At 49.3% G+C, this 25,370-nt stretch overlaps 2 long non-coding RNA genes across 3 annotated transcripts; one reads left to right on the top strand and one right to left on the bottom strand.

Annotated features, from left to right (window-relative positions):
- Positions 1–975: 975 nt before the first annotated feature.
- Positions 976–20,081, bottom strand: LOC116277728 (uncharacterized). 2 transcript variants are annotated; one of them, XR_012065691.1, is made up of 4 exons: positions 19,691–20,081; positions 18,813–18,973; positions 1,573–1,782; positions 976–1,446 (listed from the first exon to the last, which is right to left on the bottom strand). It is a non-coding gene; the product is annotated as an uncharacterized lncRNA (long non-coding RNA). The 2 variants fall into 2 exon arrangements; XR_012065690.1 differs by having other exon boundaries at positions 976–1,782.
- A 2,452-nt stretch (positions 20,082–22,533) lies between these two features.
- On the top strand, positions 22,534–23,404 carry LOC140690508 (uncharacterized). Its single transcript, XR_012065821.1, has 2 exons — positions 22,534–22,613; positions 23,036–23,404. It is a non-coding gene; the product is annotated as an uncharacterized lncRNA (long non-coding RNA).
- Positions 23,405–25,370: the final 1,966 nt, after the last annotated feature.

Consider the following 25,370-nt stretch of genomic DNA (forward strand, 5'->3'; position numbering starts at 1 on the left):
GCTTGATGAGATTTTTAAAATCGGTCTTGAAAACGGTTCAGGAGTTCTTGGCTTTGGGAGAGTTTATTCTTATGCTAATAAGCTGTTAACAAATGAGAGCGCGCACCAAAGTCAGCCATTTTTGAGAGCCCCTAGTCTCAGGAAATGGCCTCTCTCTTTCTATAAATCACTGGCCAACTACTGAAATAGAAATTTGGAGGAATTCTCCCCAGACTTTGATTGTGTTAGATTATTAGGGGGAAAAATGATTAGGTGAGCACAGGCCTCTTTTAAAGACAGGTCTCTTACAGCGGCTTTTGTGCAGTCCTTCTGGCGAGTCACATGCGGGGTGGAAAATTTCTCTTGCCTTAAGCAAGTTAGTATTGAAAACTTACATAGACAGAAATCAGGTTTTGGGAAGGGAAACTACAGAGATTCAGGGGACTTGAAAGACTTAATGCATGCACAGAAAAGGGGAAAGTGTGTGTGTCATCCACAGTGAAGGTCTACATACCAAAACATGGGTCACACAAGGGAAACGGCATCCCGCGAGAGATTCGTTAACAGCGCCCTTCAAGGAGGGACCGCCGTGTTCCGAAATAGTCACACGTTTGCTTCACGTTAGAGGCTTTGGACACAGAAGATGTGGTTTACCTCTGATGGCAGAAGCCGGAGAGCAGCCACTGGCCTCATGTTCCCGTTTCACTTCACATGTTCTGGTGGAATGGGGCGCTTCTTGTCACTACCGCCTGATGTCACACACAAGAAAGGACCAAGTCCTGCGCCCTCCCCCTCCGAATCAAGCCCGCAGCTAATCCGCCTGCCTCCTAACCTCTGGCTCATCCAAAGGCTGTTCCAGCTCTCATCATTAACTCGGACATCCCAGGGTGCCTTTCTAATGAAGGCAGAGCCCACCAGATTATTTTTCAAAGCCTTGGGTTGCAGTGTCTCTAACGCGCCAAATAAGTATACATGCAATTAAAGATGCTCCAAGGAAACGTGGTGACCATATTTAATGTTTCTTTCCTTCCATCTGTGGAGCAAGAAAATCCTACTGCTGAAGAGCTGTTAGTATCTCTTTTACAAGATTTACTCATTTTCAGGTACCTAATGTAGCTGCTAGCATGCATGCACAACAATACAATTTATATGGTAAATGGGACCAAATAATGGCTTCACTGAATGTTATGGCTGCACTGAAGGGAAATGTCACGGTAAGTAGCCACCAAATTATGGATCATGCCGAAGTGTCACAACTGCACTGGAGACAAATAGCACTGGAAGCTGTTGCCACTGTGACGCTTCTGAGTTATGAAGAAGGGTTGCAGCCTGATGGGAGGCTCTTTGTGTCCTCATTACAGCGAAGGGTGACGGGTGCAGGCTACCAGAGAAGCTGGTCCAGTGTGATGCTCCGTTATTAATCTGTCCCTTTCAGACCTAACAGCTGTAGCAAAACGGAAGGAGACTCTGCCGGGTGTAGACACACAAACAAACAAAGGGGAGGGGACCGGTTTTGTGAGCAGGGCTGCACGGGAACGGAGGAGTGGCATAATCACATCCCCTCATCAAAGAGTATTAGTGAGTCTCACCTACCTCTGTCTGATGGGCCTATCCGCTTCCCATGCAGATAGATGGCTGAAGTCCAGGCAATCATGTGCTTTCTCCCTCTGTCAGGACTGGAGTAGGAAGGACATTGCCAACGAAATTGCTTCTTCTAAACTGAAGTGCGTCCCGGTTTCTTTCATTTTAATGGGAGAGTAATAAAGATGAAAGACCAACATTTTCACTGATGGATCCCTTAAGCTACGGAATAGAAATTTATGATGTTTTGAAAGCATATACTAAATTCAGCTATGTTTAAAAAAATTTCAAACACCCAAGTTTAAAATAAAATATAATCTGAAAACCTTGTGCTCTGTCTTTCCCCAGACTAAGAAACTCCAGTGCACGCGGTTTTCATTTACCCTCAGGAAACAGGCATGGAAGATTCCGCCCATTCAGATAATGCCAAAAAGATGGTGAAACTTCTTTTTTTATTTTTCTGAAAAATGATTTGTAAATTGAGGGTCATAGTTCAGCACCAGTTTCATCTTCTGGGATTATCGTTCAAGACCAGCCTCTAATGGGAGGCGAAGTGGTGGAAGGCTCTCACTACCTTTCTCCTGAACTGTATTGCATATCACAAAAAGTACATCCATAATTCAGGGCAATTGTCAGCCTTTGTTTTAGAGACGGGGCTGGGGCTGAACGATCACGGTGGATGAATTATTTCTCAGTTCTCAGGGTGGCCTTCTCTGCACATCAGCCTTGAGGGCTCAGGCTGGGCAGATGGAGAGCCTGGACTCCGGTCAGCATGCCAAGAAACAAGGGAGTCCCAACTATGCCTTCTCATTCCACTGTGACTTCTAAAACGCCAAATGCCCAGCCTTCAGATTTGTTCTGCATGCAAGAAACACCAACTGTGTCATTTCAGGTCCTTTTGACGATGACTTCTGCTGTTGATCGGTTTCAGCGTTAAAGGAAAAAGGTCGGAGACTAGTTCGCAAAGAGATGACCCAGAAGTTTTGTGTGATGTGTTCTATAAACTGTTACTCTATGATTTCATCTGAATGGAGTTTCTCCGGAGCAGGACAGAGCCTCTATAAATGGTCATTAGTATTACATTCAGTGTTTATATAATGAAAGTGTGATGACACGGAGCTGCTGCTTATTAAAGTGAAAATCTTGCATTATGCACTTAAGGAACATTCCAGCTAATGAGGGTGTAATGTCCTCAGTGCGACACAGACCTTCTTTTTGTGTGTGTTCACCACCACAAGATGCTGGAAACTTGACAAATGATATCATTTAAGACATGCCTGCCATAGGGACCTGCTTTTTGGCTTCCTGTTTCTGGCTTTTATTTGGGTAACATTTATAATGGCCACCCGACTTGTAATAGACAATGTTTTAACCCCTTCATAGAGTTCCCAGTTAGCGCACCTTCACTACATTCAGGGTTTCCTTTAAAACGGGGCAAGGAGTGCTCAGCACTGAGAATATTTTTCCCGATCACTTGACCACATGCACCTCCAGGGTAAATACCATATTTTAGATTTATATTAAAAAAAACAGATGAGCCACATGCAACTTTCAAGGGGGAAAAATACATTAGGAAAAAGACCAAGCATGATCAACGGTGGATGATAATTTCCTAGGGGTTTACAACCCGAGTTTTATGAACATAGCCTGGGTGCAAACGGTCTGATTTGACGGATTCATAATTACTCTTCTCTATACTTTCTATTCTCTTGTTTTATTAAGTAGTATTTGTTTATCACACTTATCAGGGGACAAAATTTTTACAAACTTTATTAGTTAATTTTGGGGTTTGTTGGGGGGGTTGAAAGTTAGATTTTCTGGAACTGTAATTTTCTAGTTATGGCCCAGAATTAAATATTTCTGATCATATTTCATAAGTCAAACTGTGAAAGTCTGGATCATCACTACTGGTGGTGTGGACATTTTAATATTTCAATTCCACTTTTCTGTAGACCTTTAGCCTCATGGTTTTCAACTTATAAAAGGAGAACTATTTGATATGAGAACCTTATTGCTGTTAACATGAGCAAACTACAGAACATTGGCAAAAAAAAAAAGCACAATACAAAATAAATTCTCTTTCACCAATATGCATCAGTTCAAGTAATTCTTGGAAGTAGAGAGTTAATATTCAAAACAAGTCAAATAAGGTACACATTTCAAGCCCGTAGGCTTGAGTCTTCTGTATAATTCTTTCACTAGATCTGAGTAACTAATGAGATGTGACAGCAAGACTAAAAGTGGCCTCGTCTAAATACCATCCTAGCATCCATCCTTCGTACGACAGCTTTGCCCACCGTGGAGCTGCCCTTCAGCGCTGGCTCAAAGCATCCTGAGAGGCACGGACTCTTGGGAAGCGAGTCTGGCGTCTCTCAAGCGGTAGAGTAAGTACCACACGGAGTACAGTGTAGGGAAACCAAGATGTGCCCCCTACGTGCCAGGGAGCTTGAGCCAGAAGTACAGAGTCCAGCGGCCCCCAAAGCCAGAGTTTCCCTTGAAGGCCACTGTCTGACAGTGTCTTTCTGCCAACATGAAATTAACACAGTAATTATAACACACCCTGCTGACTGGTGGTAACACGCAGCATGAAAGACGGATGTGTGCTTAGCGCTCAGGGGGATGTTCCATCAGTTGTCAGCTACTGGGTGCTGCCTCCTCTCCCTGTTAAGAGCCACACCGTTTCTTGGGATGACATGCATGGACGTCTCTCTGGTCCGTGGGTGAGGCAGAACCACGTCTAGGGAGTAAATGGCATCTTGCTTACAAGCCTTTGCCTTGCCTGCTGTGTGCCGGAGCCCCGGGGACAGGCCAGCAGTTGCAGAGCTGGAGGGAGCCTGGGACACTCTCTGCTCCTCCCAGGTGAGAAGACTCGGTTGTCCTTTAAATGGTAAAATTTGGGATTTAAGGGACAATTGAGTGCTATCCATTTTATAAATGGAGAAGGCAAGACCCAAGAAGAGTATGTGCCTTGTCCAAGGTCATGGAGAATGAAGGTTCCTGCCCAGGGCACCAGGTTGTCTGTCTTAACCTCTTTTTGTAAGTTACTGAGGTCAATAGATGGCCGATTAAAAGTGTCACAGAATAACAACTGGCCTCTGTTCTATGTCTTTTGTTGGATGAGGTGATGATCAAACCAGGAGGAATATCACGGTTCTGATCACGAAAGTGAGTTCCAGTCAAGTTCCCCTTTCTTCCAGCACAAGTCTGGGTTCCAGATCATTTGATTCTGTGACTTCTAAGTATCACACAGCCTTTGAGGGGGAAAAAAACTCAACAGAATGCGGGGCTGAATGCCCACAATTTTGCTTTATTGCTCCAGAGGAGACCTTGTCTCCTATCAACGCATTCTTGTTCATCAAATCATGAAAATCAAATAGAGGGAATCTTTATCATCCTGTGTTGAGTGTATTTTTTTCCTTAGAGTATTTCACTCACTTCTGTTACTGCCTATAGAATGCTGACAATGTTTGTAACAGCAAAATAGCTAGAATCTGAATTTGCTTTTGCATCTGAAATGGAATTCGGAATCCGACCGCCTCTGGTGGCCGGACACACACACTGGCAGCGGGAAGTGCTGTGGGGTGAAGGGGGTATGTGTGGGGACAGATGTCGGCGGGTCCACGTCTCATGTTTACACGGCAAGAATCTCATCCTCTGTACAAATTAAAGCTCAGAAGCAAGTCCTTCAAAACCACATGACATTGAGCCTTCCTGTCTTTCTACATCGTCTCTGTCTTCCTGGAACTCATGCATAACAAGCATAAACTTTCAACTTTACACGAACAAATCCTTTCCCAATAGAAACAGCTTCTTTTAACATTGAAAAACCCTCTGCAGGAGCAGCAGCAGTGTCAAAGGCAATCTCACTTTGCAGAAAACCTCATTTCTCACCGGGGGCCTGGAAGCAATAGTGGTCCCTCTGTATGTTGTTGGAATTTACATTTGGAAATTGAATTGTCTCCTTGAGGGTTGTTATCAAAGTAATTTTTTGGAGAATCACTTACATCCGGGTACATCAGGTACCCAGAACGAGGCTGAGCTGACAGAGCCCTGGTGTCACCCCAGCTGTAAAACTCCTCCTTCTCTGAGCAGTGGAATAAAAGTGCTGTCACTGTCGTTACTGAAGAATATTCATCGTTTCAACCTTTACACGTACTTTTTATAACGTCTTGGAACATGCTTCCAGATTTGACAGATCGGAAGACAATGTCACTGTTCACCTCCTTCCTGTCAAATTGATAAAGACAAATGATGCCCATTTTACAGGTGGGAAAATGAAGCCCGGAAAAGTGACTTTCCCAGATCACTTAGTCACTGGTGGAACAGAGCCTGGGGTCCAAGGCCGTTGTCCACTCCAGAGAGGCGTGCCTCCAGCCTTCCTGTGCAGGGCTCACCTGCGCAGCACAGATCCTGACCCGGCAGGTCCGGGGCGGGGCCTGGGAGCCTGCATCTCTCAGGTGCTGCTGCTGCTGATCGCACGGTGAGCAGCAAGGTACTGGACCTCACCGCCTCTGAAGAGATTCCCATCTTGCGAGATGGCATTTTTAGAAGGCATGTCCGAGCCACCCGAAGGCGATGTAGGCATGAGTGACAAAACAAGCAGTTGATACAACTATGACAATGGTGACTTTTACCCCCACATTTTCAACGCCTTTAAAGTAGCTTTGTGACACCCGTCACCTGTCTCCTATTCAGAATTCTCTGGTGGTCAGTATTTTCATCCAGTTCTAAGCAAGACGGAAGGAAGTGCAGAAAGGGGGCAGGCGTGTCCTGGGTCTGCTCAGCCGAAGGTGACAGCAGACCGTCTATCTCTACGCTCACTACCTTTTAAAGAAAGGCAGGTCCAAGAGGACCTGAGCCAGCCCCACCTTCCTCTGTGGCTCCAGTCAAACTGTTTGTCACACCGTGGTCCCCAGCCCTGCCCAGGTGTCACCGGTCCCCATGTGAACACTGGTCCTGCTACAGGGGAACCGGGTCCAAACAGCACTGTCCCTTGATGGGCCCTCCCTCCGTGGGCATGTGTGTCATTATCATATTGTACGGCTTCCCCAGGGACAGGGAGGAGGGTACCCGATTTCCATCCACCTTTGCGTCAGGTCACTTGGAACAAGCAACAGGGCACCCTACATGGCCTTTACTTAAAGATAGGCCTGTAAAAGTGACTGTAATTTAAGAGGCTGTGGTCTTCATCAGAGGAAGTTATAAGCCATGCAGCTGCTTGTTTTTAAATTGCAGTGTAATTGATGTACAGGGCTGTGTGAGCATCTGGTACACGGCGGAGCGAGCCCTCTGCACACACATATCTATTCCTTTCCATATTCCTCTTCATTAGAGGTCATTACAAGCTGTGGAGGAGCATTCCCTGTGCTGTTTGTTGCAGCAACATGGATGGACCTAGAGATCATCTTACTAAGTTAAGTCAGACAGAGAAAGACAAATATCATATGATATCACTTATATGTGGAATCTAAAAAAAAGACACAAGTGAACTTATTTACAAAACAGAAACAGACTCACAGACATAGAAAACGAACTGACAGTGACTAGCGGTAGGGGAAGGCGGGGGTGGCAGAGGGCGAGTGCTTCCAAACACGCCACCCTCGCAATGGGAGCAAGAGCCCAGGCCCCTCCCTCCCTCCTGGTCTGCGGGGACGGCAGGGCCTTTCCCAGACTCATCACCCCGCCGGTCCCTCTTCTCCTACCTTGCCTGGTGCACCAAGGGCAGGCTGAGGGTCTGCGCAGCCCCGGGAAGCACCTTGCAGTCGGCTCTTGCCCGAGCCTGGAGGTGTCCACAGCAAAGCCAGCCCCCCGCGAGCTGGCAGTCAATATGGATTTGCCGCATCTCAGTTTGCGGGATGGAGTGGTCCTAGAGTTGGGTGGCGCTGGTGACACGGGCCCTGCTCCACTGCAGGGATCTAACCCCTGAGTGGCCAGGCTGCACCGAGGTTACATCGGCCGAGCGCTGGCAGGAGCCCAGCCCTGAGGTTTCACCAGGCGGGGAAGGAGGCGAGTGGGCCCTGACCAGCAGGAGATAACGGCCCGCAGCTGAGCAAGGTGTGGCCTCGTGGCGCAGCTCAGCCCCAGCTTTCTCCAGTAAGCACCAGCAGCTTAGAGCAGGTGAAGGATCACGTATTTTTTAACCACAGGCAGGATGGGCTTTCTCTCAAGCTTCCTGGATGGGGGTGGGTGGATTTAAGGGGCAGACCCCAGGCCCCAGTGCACTGTGTTCACCTTGTCCAAGCCACTTGGAGGCTGTGTCATTGGTGGGGCACCTTCCACTGAGTGCAGTGTGAGGGGCCTTGTCACACAGCCCCTGGTCTCCATCCTACGTGGCCAGCCCTGCCCGTGACGACCTGTCCAAACCGCCATCTGTGAAGATGGTGGCAGCATTGTTTGTCATCACTTCCAGGACTTGGGCAGCCCACTCCACTGACATCCTCAAGCAGTCTGGTAAAACTGGACCAGAGAGAGCTGGGCACCAACCACATTCCTTCACCGGAGGACGTCGCAGGGTGAGGGAGAGCCTGCAAACACAGGTGTCTGCAGCAGGCAGCCCGCGGATGCGGCGACGTGAGCCGGAGCCGGAGAGGAAGCCCAGATCCCCGGCGGCTGACAGCCGGCCTCCCACACAGGCGGCGAGCAGGACAGGGCCCTATTATGTGGGTGAGCGGGGCCGAGCTGGCATGTTGTCACTCTAACCTGTGTAAGTCCGCAGGCTTAATTGCTCCTGTCCTTTCAAGATGACTCACCACCAACAATCTCATTATCGCACACACATGTTTACTTCCCGTTTCCAGGGCTCTCCATGCAGCCCCGAGAGCAGTGAAGGAGGAGAGAGAGTATTATGTTCACCAACAGCGTGGCTTGTCCTCTCCCCCGCCCACCCCCTCGGCAGCATCCACAGCCGGGTAGCAGGGAGGGCGCAGCACGTCAAGGTGGGCGGCCGGGGAAGGGCACAGGCTTGGGGCTGGCTGGAGCAGCAGGGGGAATCCTGCCAGGTAATGACGTGGTGAGGAGCCCCACAGGACGCCCACCCACAGGACAGGGGCCCCCTTCACTAGCCAGGCGTCCACGCCTGGACTGTGAGGTGCTGCCTGCTGGTGGGGGCGCTGGGGACCACCTGCACGTGGTCCTGCTGCAAGAACCACCCACTTGGTCGGGGAGGGGCCTGAGCCCAGAGAGCTAGGTGCCCGCGGAGGGAGGCGGGACGTCGCACCAGCTCCCGTGCTCCGGCCTGGTACTCAGCGCTTGACACACTATTTCCCTTAATCCCCAGAGCAGTGTGTTCTAGACATTGTCCGATGGAAGGACCACAGATCCGAGACGTATGTGTAATGCACGGTGCTCCAGTAGCCACACTCTGAAGGTGAAACTCATTTCCTAGTGTCTTCCTGAGCCAAATATATCCAAAATATTCACATTCGAGCTTGTAATCTGTATCAAAAATTACTGAGATTTTTCTTTAACTTGGTTTGAACAAGCCTCATTTTAAGTACACACTGGCTGAGAGGCTCCTGGCCACCACATTGGACAGTGACATCCTAGGCTGTGAGCCCAGCGGGGCAGCTCTGGGCTGTGAGCTCAGGCAGCATTTCTTAACTCAATACTACCTAACACATCTCCCTGCCGTCGGGCGGGGCGCGGATGTAACTGCTGCCATAATAACTTCTTTGAGTCCCAAACCCACCTTGTGAGGGAGGATCTATTATCATCCCTCCCACTTTACAGACAGGGAGACTGAGGCCCAGAGAGTTGCAGAAACACACCTGAGGGCCATAGGGTAGTAAATAAAACCTGTAGGGAAGGACCGAGTCGGCCCGGCTCAGAGTCTGCGGCTTAAGCGGCAGGCCCGAGACCTTTCAGACCTTACACAAACCGGGCGGTGCCCTAAGCTTCTGGGGACAGACGGCTGAGGGGGATACTTACTTCCCATTTACCGATGCAAACTGAGGCCCCAGTTCCACAGTGTCACACAGCCTGAAAATCTCTGAGTCGCTGTTAAACCAGCTGTATCCGACTTGGAACGTTGGGGAAGGTTCCAGAGGGTTTTCCACGAGGAGTGTGGATGGCTTCTGGCCAGTTGTATGGAGGGGTGGGCATTTGAGCTGCAACTGGCACACATCAAGACAGGGAGGAAATTTCAAGCCAGAAGAATCGGATGGAAGGAGAACAGGATAAATCCACCCCAGGAGGCGCAGGGGGTAAGGTGGGAGAGGAGGACATGAGACGGGAACCATGGAGAGCACTGGGAAGTCCCCTGCAAAGAGCCGCACCCTCCCCCCCCCGGGAAAGGAAGGCTCTGACCGGCTGATCGAAACTGTGGGCGCCAGTAGCAAGTGTGGAAGACGAAACAGCGGGTTCTCACCACCGATTCTCATCATGTCCCAAGTCTGCTGCCTCTGTGCCTCCTGGTGCCTGCTGCGGTCTGGGAGGAGCTGCAGTGACTTTGCCTGAACTTCCAAGGCTCATCTAGGGGGTAGCAACCCACCTGGTGGAGCCCTCGCCCCGGGCCCCAGGATGCGGGAGCAGCTCTGCCTAAGAAGGGAAGGAGGTTGAGGGGGGGCATCCTTCCCCTTCCATCCGTCTCTTTCCTCCTTTCCTTCTTTCTCTTCCCCTCCCTTCTTCACTTACTTTAGAAAAAGATCAAAAGCATGGAAATCTCACTCCCCACCCCCCCTTGTGCAGTTCAGCTATGGGGTTTAAGATCTGCTAAAATGTTCCCCAAACCTAGGATTCAGATCTTCATTTTATTATTCTTACATGAAAGAGAAAATGTAGGTACATTTTCTGTTTATTAAAAACAAAAAAAGGTAAGTGTAAAATGGCACTTTTTGGTTGCACAACTCTCCTGGTATATTATTTATTGCAAAGGAAAATTATCGCGCTGATAAGAAAATAGTGTCACTTAAAAATTAGGTGGTTCCCAATCAACTTACGGCAGTAATTGCTGCAGTGTCCTCTTTGATTTAGATACAGTAATATCAATGTGACTGCCACTGGGAAAAATTACAACGGCTGTTAGTGATAACTAACACATAAATGGCAATGAACAGGAACATGTATTTTATATCGGAGTCCACAGTGGAGCAGCAGGAAGAACCCCAGCAGTTTCAACAATCTGGCACTGGTCCCTCAAGGAGCCGAGCGCCCCCAGCTCTTCCATGTAAACGAGGGGGATGAGTACGGGGAGTGCAGGGGCATCCTCAGCCTCCCCCAGGCTCCATAACGGGGGTCTTCCAGCCCTCCTGCAGCAAAGGAGGGGCAGCACCAAGAGAAGCAGAGGGCGCGGAACCCGCCTCTGCCGCAGGGCTGGGCAAGGCGCTGTGAGTGTTCCCTGTGAGGCGGTCTAGCGCCTTTGTTCATTCCCAGTTCATTCAACTGGGTGCTATTCTCGGTACTAAACTAAGATGCAAAATCCACAACACGTGGTCTCGGCTCCCCCCACCAACCCCTTCCCTGTCTATAAACTCCAGGGGAGCTTACCCTGTGCTGGTTTTGTAACGTCTGGATCTCCCTCTGGCCCCAGCCCAGCGAGGTCTGCTGGATAAAGGTGTTCACCGTGGAGTGGGTGATGGACAGGACAAATGACCTTCATTGTCCATTGTCCCCTGGCAGGCACGGGGCCCATATGAGTCATGGGCACATCTGCCGATGGGACAGGCTTCTCATTAGGAAGAGGCATTATTTTAGCTCTTAGGATGTTGAACTAACTGGATGGCATTTGCACTTAGTCATTAACCTCTTTAACCTGTTAACTCCCACCATCACCTAGTAAAGAGGGGCCCTGTGGAAGTGAGGCTCCCGGCAGGACACAGTGAAGTAAAATGAGGGATGGGAAGGGACCCACTGGCCAAGGTGGGCTTGGGGGCCTGGTGCCGGTCTAGACTCTGCCCTGCGCCCTAGACACAGACAAGGCACTTGGCCTCAACAGCCACGGAGGAGGGCCTGGGCTGCACAGGTGAGTCCAGGTTGTGCTGTGGGTCCAGCTTTTCCATGGAGGTATGGGCACCCTCATTAAGGCCCCACTCAGAGAGATTCTAATTCCGTAGACCTGAGGGACCTGAGAGAGGGCCTGACTGTGTACTTAAGATGCTCCTTGGGGAGTTCTAATAATAATAATAGTAATAATAATAATAATAATGGCTACCGTTCACTTAATATTGGGACAAGGTACTACACTAACTGCTGACTCAGACCTCATTTGACTCTCAAAACTAACATTTTATGTGGTTTCTAATATTCATCCCATTTTACAGAAGTGGGCAGGCACAGAGGCTGAGTCACTTCCCAAAGTCATGCAGTAAGTGTGAAGCCAAGTTTGGGGCTAGCCAGTTAGCCCCAGAGCCCTCACTCCTGACCAATATAACACTCGTATATGGTGCTGGTGGGGTTTTCTGCCTGAGAACTCTGGCCTAGATAACTGGCAACATCACATCTTCCTTAGTTTATGATAATGTGAAGCTTGGTGGAAGCAGGAGGCACAGGAATTCCCAGAGTGTGGGGTGATGCCATGCTCCACCTGGGGCTTGCCTGGGGCTTAGCAGTTGGCAGCCCTAGGCAGCAAGACACCAGCTGGGCCTCCAAGGAAAGGAAGCAGGTGGGTCTTTTGTTCCTGACGCCATAGTTACTGGTAGCAACTCTTTCCCACTGCAGACAACTGAAAGGATTGGATAAACTTCAGAAATCTTAAAATCTGGAAGAGCTGGCAAAATGGTTTAAAAAATATGAGACCAAAATGTATGTGGAAGTGGAAACACAGAGAGGGAGGTGGAGCACTGGAGCCACTTCTACTGTGAAGGAATCTGCGAAGAATGGGATCCCTGAGCTTCAGTTTCCGTAGCTTTGCAAGGTGCTTGGGGCCAAAGATAAAGCCCAGGACCATCTGAAGTGAAGAGGCTTAGCACCGAGCATAGACAGGGAAAAGAAAAAACGGTCCCTGATAACTGCAATCACAAGCCAGCACTTGCCTAGATTTGTAACTCAAATTCACAAGATCTGGTTAGTTTTAAAAAAAACAAAAACCTCAAACCCTTGAATTTAGTGCAAAGTGGATCCACTTGATAGTGTACCCAAAGTGCCTGGCAGAAACAAGCATAAATTCTCTCTGTAGGAATTCGTCTTCATCCTATACATCAAATAATTCCCATAAGGAAAATGAACAGACACCATGAAAAATACTTAATAAATAAAGAAATAACATGCCATGAAATAGACACAGCAGAAGCAAAAGAGCACAGAGGCAGACATGAAAAGATATTAGGAATGAACAGGTAAAGATTATAAAATAACAATGCTTATGCATTTAAAGAAAAACATTTCAAGAAAAATTGAAACCACCTGGAATATTTTTTAAAAGAATTGATGTAATTTTAGGAAGGAAAATAATATAATAACTGAAATTACCATTCAGTTACTGGTTTAAGTGCTGATTAGATATGGCTGAAGAGAGAACTCATGAAGTGGAATACAGATGAGAGGAAATTGTCCAACATGCATCCCAGAGCGTCAAAAAGATGGGAAAGAAAATATGAAAGAAAAGTTAAAAGTCAGGGAGGATAGAGCAAGAAGGTCTAACATCGCTCTGGTCAGGGGTTCACAAAGAGATAAGAAAGAGGGTGTGAGAGAGGCAATATTTGAAGAAATAATGACTAACAGTTCAGAAATGATAAAAGGCAGTAATTCAAGGCTTTAGGAAGGCCAATGATTTCCCAAGTAGGATAAATACAAAGAAAGTCACCTCTGGATACACACTCATGAAACTGAGAACACCAAAGAGAAGAAGGGGGGAGAAAGAGACAGATTGCCTGTAAAGCAGTGGCTGACCCAAAGCTGAATTCTTTTTTTCTATTGAAATGTGGTTGATTTACAATGCTAACTTCAGGTGTATAGCAAAGTGATTCAGTTACACATATACATACACACATTTTGTTTTTATTTTTTAGGTCCTTTTCCATTGTAAGTTATTACAAGAAATTGAATATAGTTCCCTGTGCTCTACAGTAGGTGCTTGTGTTTATCTATTTTATATATAGGAACGTGTCTGTGTTCTTCATGGCAACCATGGAAGTCTGTGAAAAAGGAATGTCATCTCCAAAGTGCTCGAAGACTATCGCAGGAGTGTAGAATTCCTTGTCCAGTAACAATATATTTCAAGAAAGAGGACAAAATAATATTTTCAAACAAAAACAAGCTGGCCACAAGCAGATGGTAAGTTCTCAAGAAACTGTACTTTAAGAGAAGGAAATGACCCCGTATGGAAGTTTGAAACATGAGAAAGAATGAAAAGTAATGAAAATTGGAAGTGTTTAGATAAATATGAGGGAAATGAATTGGTGAAGATGTCTGTAAAACATTTTCGTATTCAGGGTCTAGCCATCGGAGCTACCATTCAACTCAGAGTCATTGAGGCCCACATTTCCACACACAGCGCCATCCTCTGTGCACTCAAAAGGGTTGACAGGGCAGAACTTGAGCCACTGTTGACTCCAGAAATTTATTCCAACCACTGACACTAATTCTCCAAGTTTATTTCATCTTATCAGACAATGTCAAGGAAAGATTTTCATATAATTATGGTTCATTCCTTCCCCAAGTGGTTCATAAATTTTTTTGACCCACATTGGGGGTTTGCAGTGGTCCAGCCACATGCCTCCAGGAAAAACAGCCCAGTTCAAGCACACGTGGACCATCGCCACTGCATCACTAATGGCCTGCAGCATTCGTGGCATTGATGGTAAAATGCATCCCAATTTCAGAGACCTTAAACTGTGGAAACAAAGAATCAGTGGAATTAACTGGATCCTGACTCCGGAATACGAGGGCACTTGCTTCAGGGGACTCCAAGCCAGGCACGATCTGAACACCCGGTGGACAGAGGGAGGCCTGGGCCTGCAGACCTGGTTGTGAGATGGGGTTTGGGCCTGCTTCCTGGCCAGCGTCTGAAAGCATGACAGACTAGAGCAGAAAGGAAGGCAGAGACAGGTGAGAGCAAGCCTGGGGCTGCAGGACCCAGGCCGGGACCGAGGTGTGGTGCCCTGGGAAACGCCCTGGCTGCGGGACCCGCAGGGGTGGATTCAGAGCCTGGCTCTGTGCTGTCCGGTGCAGATCATTAAATGGTCTCAGCCACCCTGTTTGCCTTTAAGACAGGGGGACGGTGCCTACAGTGTCATTCTGGAGATGAGGAGCCATAGTCGATTCTTACTGCTCTGGGGGTTACGCTCCATGAAGTCCCACGGGCACCGAGTCAGCCAACACTGGACCTTTGTTCCCAGGGGAAATCAAGGGGGAGGCCCCTTCCAGCCTCTGGTCACTACGTGTATCAACCAACCAACACACAACCTCATTTTACATGTTTCTGTTTAAAAACACCTTATTTAAAATACATTGTTGATCCATTGACATTGACCTCGCAGCCAGCAGCTCTGTAACCCCCACCTGGAAGAAGCTCGTGCCACACACCTGCTCCTCCATGAGGCACAGCCGTCTTGCCTTGGGAACAGGAGACAGCCTTTCGGCGCTATGCTTGGGGGCCATTCTGGACTGCGAAATTATCCACAAAAGGCACAAAAGTGAGAACAACGTGGCACAAGGAGCCCGTGAGAAGGACACGTGTTTGCACCGTGAGAGTTGAAGCAAGAAGGCAGAACATCCCTGTGCTGGACCTCAGCTGGGGACGTGCCCGTGAAACTCTCCCATGCCCTGCACGTGTCCGTGAATGACCACGAAGGAACCATGAGTATCGATTTGGGGATTACAGTTGAGTCTCGGAGAGAAGGCAAATTCAGTGAACAAGTGAGGCTCAGCAGTATGTGTGTAAAGCACTCACTCCTTCACGGGTGCCCAGTGGATGGTGACTCCTGAAATGACAACACTGTAACACCACTGGTGTCCCTATGGGACCCTACCACAAGGGGAAGCCTGCAGAGCGGGGCTTAGCTGGGAAAACTGAAAGGCTTACCCATCTGTCCTTGATCATCCGTTCACAACAGACATTTACTGACTCTCTGTTCCGGGACGTGCACAGAGAACAGAGAATATGATACGGTCTCCAGCAAGATCGCGCACAAGTGGGCTATTTCTGAAGTTGTGCCACCGCGACAACTGTTTCTCATCCCAGGCAATCAAACGGTGCTTAATATGCACCAGACGTTGAGATTACACGGAAGCGTGTTTAATCTCGACAAGGACAGGTGTGTTTTTTTGCATCTTACAGATGAAGAAACTGAGGACAGGTATGTAACTGGCCCAAGGTGACATGGCTGGAAGATGACAGGTGGCCCCAGAGTCTGCATCCTTCACACACTGTGTCATCTGAGTCAGCTGTGGCCATTACATTGCTGGGATTTATGCCATTTTTTAAATATATCATGGCCCAGAGACAGTGGACTTCCGGTTGCAGTGTTGACCACGTCCTCAACTGGGTCTCCATTATGCCAAGGAATCAAGTAAATTCAATTAAAAAGCATGCAATTTAATAAAATAAGTAAATCCCCTGGTAAAACCGTGTGTTCATCTGATCAAAGTTCCAAGTTTCTAACTGTCCTTCAGCTCTGTGTATGTACAGGGCAGGGCTGGGGGCTGACGGCTCTCCAGACCGGTGATGTTGGGTGAGTCCTCTGATGCCTCTGGGCTTCACTTTCCTCATCTGACTAACGATTCCCAGCACCCGTCCAGCTCTGGTCTCCCGTGTCTCACTCGGGTACAGAGGCTCCCATCCTGCTCTCCAGGTAGACACGTGCCAGGCATGGCTTTGCTTCCCTGTCCACACGTTCCTTCTCCACCTGGCCCCCACTCAGACAATACTGGAAAACAGTACACGGCCATTGTCTCACTGACCTAGGAAGCTGTCCCTTCCTCAATCATGTCTGTGGGGTCTCTCCCGGGGGTTGGAATTATCTAAAGAGTTCACTGCTCTTCAAGAATTCTTCCTGCACACCCTAAGTTTCTGTGATTTGATTTATTAAGAGCAGCATAAAAGCCTGACACACACCTTCACCCTCTGATCACACACAGTTTGTCTGTTGAACCTTCCGACCCAAGACTGGCCAGTTGGATGGAGCCATTGACTTCATTAAAGACGTTTCTCTGACGGGTGGGGTAGGGGTCATTCCACACTTGGCAGGCAGTTAACTAGTAGGTAACAAACACTTTCAAAGCATTTATAGCCAACACATGGATGCTGCTTCCAGAAGCCTGTCCAAGATAGATCCTCAGAGCACAAATATTCGTGTACGAAGCTCTCCTGTCCCAGTGTTATTCACACCCTGTCTCTGTGAAGGCAGATGATGTGTCCCTTAAAAATCACTCAGGAAGTCTCATGATGCATGCTCGAATAAAAAAAATCAGGTGATCAAGTTGTACACATTTGCACAGTGTGACCCTGAATTTTGTTAATCATACACGCACGACAAAAAGCCTGGAAGGACACTGGGCAATGATGATTATCTCTCAACAGCAGTAGCAGAAATACACAGCTACTTTATATGATTTTCTGCATTTTCTGAATTTTCTCTAATAATCATATGTTCTATGTTAATAAATACACTCAACATGGCTTCACATTTTTTTACAACTCATGGCGTCAGTAACCGGGTGTGGAGCAGTCCTCTCTCGGGGAAGGGCTCCGTCAGGGGACTGCAGCTGGCGTGGAGGGGCCATGCCACTGCCACTGACCACAGATCCACAGGGGACACCTCAGGGTGCTTATGAGTACCAGCAGGACTGTAGGCAGCACTTCATGTGGGGTAAGTCTTAAAATCCCCAGCCTCTCTTGCCGGCACCCAAAGAAAGCCCTAATAACCACGTCCTAAGTGACATTTTGCGACGCTGTCCAGCAGCACACCCTCCTGGCTCAGGGTGCCTGACAGATGGAAATGCACTCCCCTCAGACAGCAGCATGTGGCATGTTCCAAACAACGTGGGCTTCCCAGCAAGCGGGCTATCGCAGGCTACTAGCTGTAAGGAATACACACTGAAACCCCAACATTTGTTTAGTGAGACTAACAGGGCAAAGGGAGTTTAATGTGCATAATCACTTGTGACCATAAATGAGCTGGAGGCTAGTTCTGGACGGAAGAGGCAAAAGTCACAGATTTCGGTCCTGAAGAGCTGTGCCCTCTGGCCGCTCTGCACCTTTGGTCCAGCACAGCTGTGACGTCCCTTCACTTACTTACAGCCGTGGATCACTTTCGTCCGGGGCCTGCTAACTTGGTACAGGCTTAAATTTGAGCAAGTCATGATGTTTCGTCAGAGGGTTTTGCTGGATCAAACCATAAATTCAAACCACCAGTTAACAGGCTCCAGTTTCCCAAACACCTGTTATTTCACTTAATTCTGGCCCAGGCTGGGGCGCTGGGAGTCGCTGGGGCAAAGGCTGCTCTTAACCACAGCTCTTCCGCGCCTCCATCCTCTCTTCCCACCACCTCTCTCTTCATCGTGAGAAGAAAGGCTTCTGTCTCCCACACCCAGAAAGCAGCAGGAGCCGTTGGGAAGGAAGGACCTCGGCGCCGATGCACCGAGTCAGCCCGCACGTGGCGCCTGCCCTGCCTCCCTCCCTCGACCTGGGGGCGGGGGTGGGGGGAGCCTGTCTGTCCGCGCGCCCAGGAACACCCTTCCCCCGCCGCGCCCCGGTCTCCCTCCCCTCCAGGAAGTGTCTCGTCCTCAGGTGCCCCTTCTCTCCCCCGATGCTGACTCTTCACTCTCAACACAGAAACGTGCCGGGGGCTCTTGTCCATCGAGTCACTGATCTGAGCAAATGCCTAGGGTCCCTGGCGCCAGGACTGTGCCAGGCACAGGGGAACAGCCGTCGATAAGACCCTCAGGCCGAGAGGCTGCAGGAGACACGCACACGGATGGTCGCAGCAGTCCTGACTCACTCCTGACCTCCACCTTCTTGGAAAAGTCCTCTGTACTGAGTCCCCACGGCCCCACCTCCCTCCCTCCCGGCTCACCACACCCTGGCCTGTGCCTGCACCACGCCCTGAGACCACCCGGCCAAACTCACGGCGCCTGAGGGCCGAGTCTAATGCTGCTTCGAAGCCTTCATCCCCCCTGGCCTCCAGGGAGCAAAGGACTCTGCCTTGGTCCCCTGCCTGCCGCTCTTTCTAGAGCTCCCTCCCCACCCCCCAGGGCCGCCTCCCCTGGGAGACCAGGGTCAACAGCAGAAACCCCGATGCCCCTGAGGGCAGCAGCACCACAGGGACTTCCCCGCAGAGGGACTTCGGACGGAGCCCGCGCCCAAGCCTCAGTCTCACCCGACTCGGATCCCACGTGCAGGGTCTCTCAGCCGCGTCCCTCCCTCCGACCAGAGTCCGTGGAAACCTTGGCAGAAGCTGTGCGTTGACCTCTGAAAGTCTTCGAGCAGAGCCGGGGCCAGGAGTCTGAAGGATTATGTAACAGCTAGAAGGTGTCGGTTCTATAATGACAAGATAAATGGTAGAATCTAATGTAATTTTTAGTGTGATGGAGCCAATATTTTTATTTAGAGGGAAATCAGTTCTTGAATTTACCATTAACATCCAACAGGAAAGTAAGACTTTAGGTACAAAAATGCATTCACCTACAACTTTCTAGTTATACTTTTGGTATAAAATATGAGGGTCCTAATTTTTAAGCTGATAACTTCCTGGGTGACGTTATTGCAATTTAGTTCTGTAAACTTTTGTCTTTATCAAGAAATAGCAAGGAGACTTCAGAAAAGGCAATATAGAATTTATATCTCACAGACACAGAAAACGAACTATGGTGACCAAAGGGGAAAGGGCGGGGAGGGGTAAATTAGGGCTTGGGCATGAACAGACACACACTGCTGTATATAAAATAGACAAACAAGGACCTACTGCAGAGCACGGGGAACTGTATTCAATGTCTTGTAATAACATATAATGGAAAATAATTTGAAAAGAAAATAACTATGTATGTATATGTGTAACTGGATCACTTTGCTGTAATAAAACTTTTTTTGAAAAAAATAAGAGGCAGTATCAGTCGATACACTGAAATGAATCCCCGTGGCCTGGACCCCATTGCACGACAGCTGAGCGGGGCCTGGGGTTATCACGACTGACGCGAGGGCTGGGCTTCAGCAGGGGCGACGGTGCCCCGGTGAACCGCACAAGCCGTGATGCCTCACCTGGAAGTTAGGCTGCCAGCTTCCCATCTCCTCTGGGGCGACGTCGGCTGCCTCCTGACTCGCAGGGTGAGCCCGGGGCAGGGAGAGCTGCTCGGACAGAGTCCTTAGCCCTGCCGCACGCGCTCCCTACAAATCAAGCCACAACCAGCACGTGCAGCTGGTGTCCCTGTCGCAGGGCTGCCAGGCAAATGACCGAAAATGTGGCTGAAAACAACAGAAATGTATTTTCTCTCAGCCCTGGAAGCTGGAAGCCCCAAATCCAGGTGTCAGTGGGCCCACACTCCATCCAGAGGCTCTAGGAGAGAACCTTCTGCACCTCTTCTGGCTTCTGCTGGCTCCTCGCCGTCCTCAACGCTGCTAGACTTGGAGACACATCACTCCAACCTCTGTCTCCGTGGTCACGTGGCTTCTCCTGGGCGTCCGTGTCCAGACTTCTCTCTTCTTCTAAGATGCCAGCCACTGGATTAGCCCCTCCCCACTCTACTATGATCTCATGTTAACTTGATTAAAATCAGTCAAGACCTTATAAGGTCGCATTCACAGGCACCAGGGTAAGGAGGCTGACACAGCTTTTGGTGAGACACAAGCAGCCCACCACTGAGTATGTCTTATTCGCCAGACACTTTGCGATGGTTTCTCCTCGAATTGTTTCACTTTATCCCTGTAACAGTGCCGTTTGCAGCAACATGATGGGCCTGGAGATCGTCATTCTAAGTGAAGTCAGCCAGAAAGAGAAAGAAAAATACCATATGATGTCACTTGTATGTGGAATCTTTAAAAAAGGACATAAATGATCTTATTTACAAGACAGAAATGGATTCACAGACATGCAAAACAACTTTATGATGGGAGGGATAAATTGGGAGTTTGAGATTTGCAGAGATTAACTGCTATACATAAAATAGATAAACAACAAATTTCTTCCATATAGCACTTCCATACTATGAGATATTCAATATCTCATAGTAACCTATAATGAAAAAGAATATGAAAAGGAATATATGTATGTATATGTGTGACTGAAACATGATGAAACCATACATTGACACAACATTGTAAACTGACTAGATTTATTAAATTAAAAAAAATTTTAAATCCCATAAGGTGGGAACCCCATTCTCCAGATGAGAAAACTGAGACTTAGAAGGTCAGAGACAACTGCCCGGGATCACACGGCTCATGTGTGCAAAAGTCGCTCTCACATCCAGGGCTCGCCCTCCAACCCAGCACCTAGCTGTGGGGCCAGCTGCTAAAGGCAAAACCTGCACATTGTCCCAGCCCAGCGAGAGTCCAGGCTCTGTGTCAAACGGTCAGTCACAGCTGGGATTAGGACCTTGGGAGGTCAGCAAAGCCTCACGGTGAGCGAGGGAGGATTTTAGTCTGAGAAAGTCAAGTGTTTTCAGCACAAAAAACCCACACACGAAGAGCCTTTGCAAAAGCAGTCGGAGATTCCAGCTGCACCCAGGCCCCTGACCCGTAAACTGTGTCTAAAGCGGGCCTCACACACCACCCGAGTTCCGGACCGCGGCGGGTCACACGCTGCCCCTGGACGCCAGTCCCTCCACACCCCTTTGGTGCTCCCAGCAGAGGCCCAGAGGGACAGACACCGCCCAGCCGGGACTTGGCTGGCCTGATTAGAAAGCTAACTAACCTAATTAATCACAACAGATTAATAAGAGTGACAAGGTGAGAGAGGTGACATTCTCCAAAATCTCCAATTTGGTAGGAGGGCGCTGATTTTTTTTTCAGTCCTCGCAGCAATTTATTTCCTGTAAAGCAAAGTTTCTCCCAGAATGTCCCAAAAGGTAGTCAAGGTTAACTGTACCGTGAGCTTATTCAATATGTATGATTCCTTTTATTTGTATTACTAGGACTTTTTGGGGACTCCAAAAGGTCCATTAATCAAACCAAACAGAGTGACAAAATGAACCATCTGACAATTGGAACAAGGGCTGAATATGATTAGGGTTGTATATGTATACATACATGTACTTAGTCCAGGAATAAAAGAGCCAACTTAACTTCATCAACAGTTCCTGATTAATTGTCACAAAGTGTCATCCATAAATTCCCCTTCGATCTAATCATTCCTTCGGACGATTTAACAGTACCCCCAGCGAGCTGGCTTTATGGAGGGCTGGGTTCCCGGGAAGGGGAGGGGGTGGCAGGCAGTGGACAACGTTCAGGGAGCTGACAGTTCTGAAATACAATTATCAGTGTGATCTGCTTACGAATTCACCATCAGCTCCTGCCTTCTGAAGACTTAAAAAAATCCTGAGACATACAAAGAGAAAGAGGTGATAAGAAAGCGTCATTTTCCTCCAGTCTCATAACTGTAAATTGAAGAAAATTATTTTCTTTGCCTCTAGCTCATTGGCATATAGGCAGCGTTATATTATAATTTCATAAGCATAAATCCTTTGAATAAATTTCCAAAGAATAACCAAATTAGAAATGCAAGTAAAGTACCTAAAAAACTTAACTCTACTAGGCAGGGGAGGAAGATGTGAGTGGCACAGGGAAGAGAAAACCTCTTTCTGGGGCCTTTCCTTGGGTTCCCAAAGCTCTGTTTTCTCGGAAAGGCAGTTTTTTTAACCCCATTCTGGGCCTGATGGAGAATAAATATCGCCATCTCTCCCCTCCCCACTCTCCTGTTCCAAGGAATCGGAGTCATAATTTATCATAAATTAATTTTGGAGAAACAACAGGCTTGGGGCATGTTATAATTATTGTTATTTGTTTATTTATTATCATGTTAACCATTATTTATTATTATGTTAAGCATATGTGAGATCACAAAGGTTGCTCCCTGTGGTTTCCTAGCAACAAGCCACTGGGTTCTTCGCACACAAGTTTCCAAACATCCTGCTCCATTGCGGTGGGCGGCGGCGGGGAGGACGGATGCTGGCCAGCTGGGGACCCGGTATGTCCTGTCCTGAGGGGTCCGGTGGGATGGACCGTGGAAACGAAGGGTCTCCCTCACCTAGGGAGGTGGTTCATTAGCCGCAGAGCAGATCATTTCAAACAAAGACCGTTTACAGGCAAAACCCTGGCCCCAAAGAAAGATGCCAGCATCTGGATCCAACTGGACCAAGCATCTTTTCCAAAGCCTGTCTTGGGGGGCCACCCACTGGGCACCCTCCATGGCCAAGGAACGTCTGGGAGGAGGAGGCGCTGGGTGGGGAGGTGTGGGGGAGACGCCCTGAGGGCCTCAGCACTCCTGCCCGAGCGTTCGGCCGTGTGACCATTCTCACCTGCCCGCGGAGGCCCCCACTGGCTTCCTGAGCCCGGCTGGTGTGATGGGAGCAAAAGGATGGAGCCCCTGAGTTTCAGCTGTTTCAACAGCATCTCAGGAGGATGAGCACCCATCTGCAGTCTCCTGTGTCAGGGCAGCGACGCATACGGGGAACGGGCGTGTGCTCTTTCCCGCACGGGACTCCTTACGTGGGCCCACAGGGGAGCTGCTGGACCAGCGTGTCTGGGCTGGTGTCCCTTTCCTGGCATCTCAGAAGGCCCTCCGTGCCTCCCATGGGATTACTTTCAATTCTGGCTGAGAAACTTCCGGCGAAGCGGCTTGCTGATGCAGCGCGTTCTCGTGACGGTGGGACCACTCCACACACAGTCTTGGGTGCAGTGTTGGCCCCTGAACAGCACAGCGGAATCCCCCAGGAGTGACATTTGTCCTAATAAACTTTTAATTTTAAAACAATTAAATTTAGAGAAAAAGTGCAAAGACAGTACAGAGCGTTCCCACGCACGCCACACGCTGTTTGCGCTGTTACAGCATCTGTGACTGCAGGACGTTTGTCACAGCGGATGAACCAGCACGGACGCACTACTGTTAACTGAAGTCTACAAACTGCTTAGATTTTTAGCTTTTCCCCAAAGTCCACTTTCTGCTCCAGGACGCTGTCCAGGACGCCGTGTCGTACTTTGCGTCGCACCTCCTCAGGCTCCTCCTGGCTGGGACGACTCCTCAGGCTTCCCTGAGGCTGGCGGCCTTGGCAGTTTGGAGGAGAGTTGCTCGGGTATTTTTTAGAACTTCCCTCAATTTGACTTCATCTGACGTTTTTCTTATGAGTAGTATATGGACAGCACGTGTGCACCCCCTAAAATCCACCTGTTGAAATCTAATCCCCATGTGATCTTACTGGGAGGGGGGCCTTCAGGAGGTGACGAGGCCATGAGGGTGGGGCCCTCTCGAATGGGACTCGTGCCCTTATAAGAAAAGGCCAGAGAGCAAGGGAGCGCGTTTCCTGCCACTTGAGGCCACAGCAGAAAGTCTGCCACCTGTAACCCACAAGAGAGCCCTTCCGGGACCCGGGTGGCACCCTGATCTCAGACGTCCAGCCTCCAGAGCAGTGAGCACCGTGTGTCACCCTGCCTGCAGCACGCTGTAGGAACAGCCCGGAGGGACTCAGACAGACTGCACGTGCGGGTCCGGGGGAGGAAGTGCGTCAAGCTCCGTTTCCCACTCGGCACATCCAGGCTGCTCGCCGTCAGCAGGACTCACCGTGCTTGATACTGACCTTGGCCACCTGGGTGGTGCCTGACTGTCAGGTCCTCCCCTGCCAGGCTGGCCTCCCCACCCCGTTCTTACGGAGCCCCCGGGGGCAGCCCATGCTCGAGTGAGGGCTGTGCTCTTCCTCCTCAGGGACAGAGTGTCCACGTAAGTCACCTGGAATTCTACAGGAGCGGTCATTCTCTTCTCCATGCATTTGTTCAATCATCTCTCTACGTCAGGATGGACTTCTTTTATACGTAGAGTTACGTTCCAGAGCTGCTTTTATTTATGCTCTTGCTCGAAAGTGTCAAGCTGGGCTCTCTTTCCATTGGTCCCCATCCCTTTGACACACCCCCAGTTATGGTGGCCTTGCGGGTTTGTTTAGTTTGGTTTTCTCAGCACTTCCTTACTTTCCAGCACTGCCAGGAGCTCCAGGCTCCCCTTGTCTATTCCCAGGGTTAGACTCAACCATTTCGCCATGGCCCCGGCTGGAGAAGGGTGTTAGCAAACAAGACCGGGGCAGTGGGTGTGCTCAGTGCTGCGGGGGCTGGGAAACTTTAGAAAATTAGCCGATTTAGGTTGCAGCCAAGACCAATGGCCTGAGACAGAACCCAGAGATCGGTATTTTCAAAGCTTCGTCTGTCTGTCAGGACCTTCCTCCTAGAAGGCTGGAAGGGCAGAGGGATAGGACCCACAAGACCAAGGCTTCCAGGTAAATCATGGCAGCTGAGCAGGCCCCAGTCTGCCCTTAAAGAGAGCTAGTAATAAAATTCTACTAGCAACAACAGCTTCTCACTGAGCAAGTCTCACCTGCTAGGTACTTGAGACATCATCTCCTTTAACCCAACAAACACCCATGTGGAGGAGGCATCTTTAAACCCACCCACAAGAAAACAGGTGGGAGAGGCTGAGCTGATGGGCCAGGTTCATTCCAGGAGGGGCCTGGCGCTGAGCTTCCTGACTCTAGAATGTACAGCTATATTTAGAAAGCACGGCACAAGCAGCCTCACATGCCCATCTAATCTAAGACTGTGCTACGGGGACAACTGGAGCCATTCTCTTCTCACCCGCACTGCCAAACCAAGGACAGACGCCCTGAACCCCACTGCCAGGGCACCCACGGAGCGCAGATTTCCCACACGAACCTCGGACGCACTTTCTACCCTGACCACTCGC

The sequence above is a fragment of the Vicugna pacos genome, chromosome 30 (genome assembly GCF_048564905.1).
Source record: "Vicugna pacos chromosome 30, VicPac4, whole genome shotgun sequence".
Taxonomy (NCBI): domain Eukaryota; kingdom Metazoa; phylum Chordata; class Mammalia; order Artiodactyla; family Camelidae; genus Vicugna; species Vicugna pacos.